The following is a 4,565-nucleotide window of genomic DNA, read 5'->3' as shown; positions in this document are numbered from 1 at the left end:
TTTTTTTTTTTTTTTTTTTTTTTTTTTTTTTGAGATGGAGTCTCACTCTGTTGCCCAGGCTGGAGTGCAGTGGCCGGATCTCGGCTCACTGTAAGCTCTGCCTCCCGGGTTCACACCATTCTCCTGCCTCAGCTTCCCGAGTAGCTGGGACTACAGGCGCCCACCACCATACCCAGCCAATTTTTTGTATTGTTCAGTAGAAACGGGGTTTCACCATTTTAGCCAGGATGGTCTCCATCTCCTGACCTCATGATCCACCAGCCTCGGCCTCCCAAAGTGCTGGAATTACAGGCATGAGCCACCGCGCCCGGCCTGTTTATGTTTTTCTTTGTGAGCTTTCAACTCCTTTCCTATACTTTCTTGTGTGTGATCAGTATCTCTTCAAAGGTGAGTTTGTCTTACAAATCTGAATTCCAGGAAGAGTTTTATCTTGTATGTGGACATCCTAAATAAAGTACTACTGCACCAACTGTATTATCATGTGAATTAATATGAAAAAAGATCGTATTTGCAGGATACTGATGTTATTATTGCTTTTGCTTTTTTCAGTTTTTGAAATAGGGTCTCACTTTGTCATCCAGGCTGGAGTGCAGTGGCATAATCATGGGTCACTGCAGCCTCGACCTCCTGGGCTCAAGCCATCCTCCCTCCTCACCCACCCAAGTAGCACTACAGTAGGGACTAAAGGCATATACCACTATGCCTGGCTTATATACACATAAGTACATATATATATGTAAGGAGAGCCCATCATATATAAATATATATATATATATATACACACACACACAGTACAAGGTATCCCTATGTTGCCCAGGTTGGTCTTGAACTCCTGGCCTCAGGCAATCCTCCCACCTTGCCTCCCAAAATGCTGTGATTACAGGTGTGAGCCACCATGCCTGGCCTTAAATGAGTATTGATGGAGAGATTAATGCACCTGTATACCTGAGACTTTTACAATTGATATGAGTTTTTACTAAGTTTTTTATATTATAAGACATTCAGGAGGATTTTTTTTTCAAATATCAGAGGGGGAAGTATATATTTTATAAACCTATTTGATGTAATAACAAATACATGTCTAAACTCTGCATTAACTTAGCATCTATAATTTCTAACAGCTGAAGACAGGGCATGGAGAGTATTAACACTGAAAAAATGCCATGCTTAAATTCTTGCCACAGGTTTTTTTTTTATGCTCCTAAACTTGAACAATAGTCTTAACTTTTACTTGAAGCCATTTGTGAAGCACGTACTGAGTAACAAATTCAACCTCCATACTCAAAGAGAAAGGGAAAGAAAAAAATAATTGCTAAGAGCCATGGGCAAGATGATAAATTCATGGCATTTGTGTTCGGTAACACTAGAATTAATAAACTTTTTTAAAAAATGAAATCATGGGTATCATGTAACAACCAATTTCAGGAAAACACAATTGATAGTGTAGTTTTGACACTATGCAACTAAATTAGCTTTCATTTCTGAGTATATATCATCCAACCCTACCCTGTTTAAGATGACTAGAGAAACTATTAAACTATACAATATATCAGATCAGTAGAAAACATTAATTTAATTTTCTCCTCAAACTTTTAATATTAATCTGTACTAAAGTATTTTCAATCTCAAAATTAAAAGTGTTCAAATTCTCTTCATTTTTAAGCATAAGCATGGCTCCTTCCTCAAAGTGAAAGAGCTAATACGTGAATATCATAAGCAATGCCTAATACTGATAAAGGAGCAGATAATGAAGAACTACTGGATAAAATTATGTAAATAACTGAAACACACATTTTCTTCTGCTAAATGAATAATGCGCACTGACACAGGTACCACTACAACTAAAATAAAGATGGAAAACATTTTTAAAATTCAAAGCATTTAACTTAATTGCTAAGATAAAGACGTTTTTACCAATGAACTGCCCACCTACTTATTGCACTATTAAGGAAAAGCTGTAATCACTGAACATAGAAATATGCTGTGGCAGTATAAGCTATGGTACACTACACATATTCTACACATGGGGGAAAACACATTTTCACTTAAAAGATACAGATTAGTGAAATTTTTTGTTAATGCAAATACAATGAAATCAAAATTTAGATTGGAAATGAAATAACATGAAGTACTAACCTTACGAATACTTGTGATAAAAAGTAATTATGAAAGTGAATAATCAGAACTGCAACCTATATCACATATCTGTATTGGAAAATATTAGTGTATTCAGAATGAATTATTATTTTTAAAAATTTAAGTACCAATCAACGGCTGACACACTGGGTAGGATAAAAATATTCAAAAACTCCTGGAATAAATTATATTACAAAGGTATCACTAGAAATATTCAAGCATAAATGGAACGTAAACAAAAATGAAATATTCTGATATATATTTGAGAAAATGCGGTAAGAGAAAGTATTATTCATAAAGCACAAAAGGAAAATGAAAATGTAATAACCCACCTTCCTAGAGTGGTCTCCTCCAATAGACTGATCTTCCCCGTCCACATCTACCACTGGGCACGGTGGAAGGCTGGGGCTGAAGGCCATGAGGTCTGTCTTGGGCGGGGGCGGGGGCGGGGGCGGGGGCGGGCCCTCCCCAGAACACACCCTCTGCTGCCTCTGCTGCGAGTAAGGCCAGCTCCCCACTGCGCTAGAGCACATCAGTGTGGGCTTCACCTGCCCACATGCGCTCTCGGTGGGCTCCGCCGAGCACCGCAGTGCAGTGTACAGCAGCAGCGTGAGCACCAGCAAGCTGGACACCGCGCAGATGGCAATGATCAGGTACACGTTGACGTCCACCAGGGCCACCTCGGGCGCTAGGCCCGCTGAAGCCCCCGACGAGGCCTTGGGTGCCTGGCTACCCTCCACAAGCGACACAAGCACAGTGGCCGTGGCCGTCAGCGCCGGTTCGCCGTGGTCCTTTACCAGCACCAATAGGCGCTGGCGTGGCAAGTCATCCTCATCTAGAGTGCGCGTCGTACTGATCTCGCCCGTGTACAGCCCCACGCGGAACGGGATGCGTGTGTCAACCGCCGCCAACTGCAATTCATACGACAGCCACGCGTTGTATCCCGAGTCAGCGTCCACTGCGCGCACTTTCGCTACTATGTGACCCGCACCCACAGACCTTAGCACCAGCTCACTGACTGCACCTCCCGCGCTGCCAGCGGGAGACGCCAGCAGCGCGGGAGCGTTGTCGTTCTCGTCCAGCACGAACACCTGCAGCGTCACGTTGCTGCCCAGAGGCGGCACGCCAGCGTCACGCGCGCTCACCTGGAACTGCAGCAGCTCCAGCTCCTCGTGGTCCAGCGGTTGCAGCGCGTACACTTTGCCGCTCTCCGCGTGCACCGACACGTAGCTCGACAGCGCGCGCTCGCCCACCCGCCGCTCCACCAGCGAGTAGGACACCAGCGCGTTCTCCTGCGCGTCCGCGTCCTGCGCAGACACCGTGAAGATATGGCAGCCCGGCGGGTTGTTCTCCTTCACAAACACCGTGTACTTGGACTGCGTGAACGTCGGCGCGTTGTCGTTCACGTCGGCCACCTCCACAGACACGCTGGCCGTGGCCCACAGCGAAGGCGAGCCCCCGTCCCGCGCGGTCACCACCAGCTCATAGGCCGACACTCTCTCGCGGTCCAGGGCGCTGTCCAGCACCAACGAGTAGTAATTTTTGTAGGTGGACACCAGCTTGAAGGGGACATGGGGCGTCAGAGAGCAGGTGACCTGTCCGTTGGCTCCTGAATCATGGTCAGAAACGCTGATCAGAGCAATGACGGCGCCCACTTGAGCATCTTCTTTCACTGGGAGAGACAGAGAAGTGACAATCACCTCAGGTGAATTATCATTTTCATCCAGTAGTTCCACTAGGACTGTGCAGTGACCAACCATAGGTGGGTTTCCCTTATCTGTAACATCTACATGAATTTCATAAGTGTTACTGTCCTCAAAGTCAATAGCATCATTTACTTTTATTTCTCCCGTCCTTTCGTTTATCCAAAACTTCCTTCTTATCGTGGGTGGGACCAAAGTGCTAAATGAATACATCATTTCCTTGTTTATTCCTTCATCCGAATCAGAAGCGTTGAGCCATATAACTAATGTTTGGTTCACTTGATTTTCATACATCTTAACTTCATAAACCGGTCTGTCAAAGATAGGGGCGTTATCATTGGCATCTAACACCAGGATCAGCAAAGAAACAGATCCGGTAAATTCAGGTTTGCCTCCATCAGTTGCTGTCAATAACAACCTTAGCTGAGGATTTTCTTCACGATCCAACAGCTTCCGCAGAACAAGCACTGGGAATTTGTCTTTGTCTTTTTTGTTTATAGTATCAAGAACAAAATACTCATTTGGACTGAGTTCGTAAGTAAGCAATGCGTTCTCTCCAACATCCGCATCAGATGCGCCTTCTAGTGGAAATCGAGAGTCAAGCAGTCTGGATTCAGGTATCGAGAGCTTTTGTTCTGTTACGGAGAACCTGGGCGGGTTGTCGTTGATGTCCTTCACTTCCACGTCCACATGGAAAACCTGCAGCGGCCTGTCCACGATCACCTC

At 44.8% G+C, this 4,565-nt stretch overlaps 1 pseudogene; it reads right to left on the bottom strand.

Annotated features, from left to right (window-relative positions):
- Positions 1–2,515: 2,515 nt before the first annotated feature.
- Positions 2,516–4,559, bottom strand: LOC113222867 (annotated as a pseudogene).
- Positions 4,560–4,565: the final 6 nt, after the last annotated feature.

The sequence above is a fragment of the Piliocolobus tephrosceles genome, unplaced genomic scaffold, assembly GCF_002776525.5.
Source record: "Piliocolobus tephrosceles isolate RC106 unplaced genomic scaffold, ASM277652v3 unscaffolded_35847, whole genome shotgun sequence".
Classification (NCBI taxonomy): domain Eukaryota; kingdom Metazoa; phylum Chordata; class Mammalia; order Primates; family Cercopithecidae; genus Piliocolobus; species Piliocolobus tephrosceles.
Note: the sequence above shows the minus strand (reverse complement) of the source record. Positions and strands in the feature narration are given on the sequence as shown.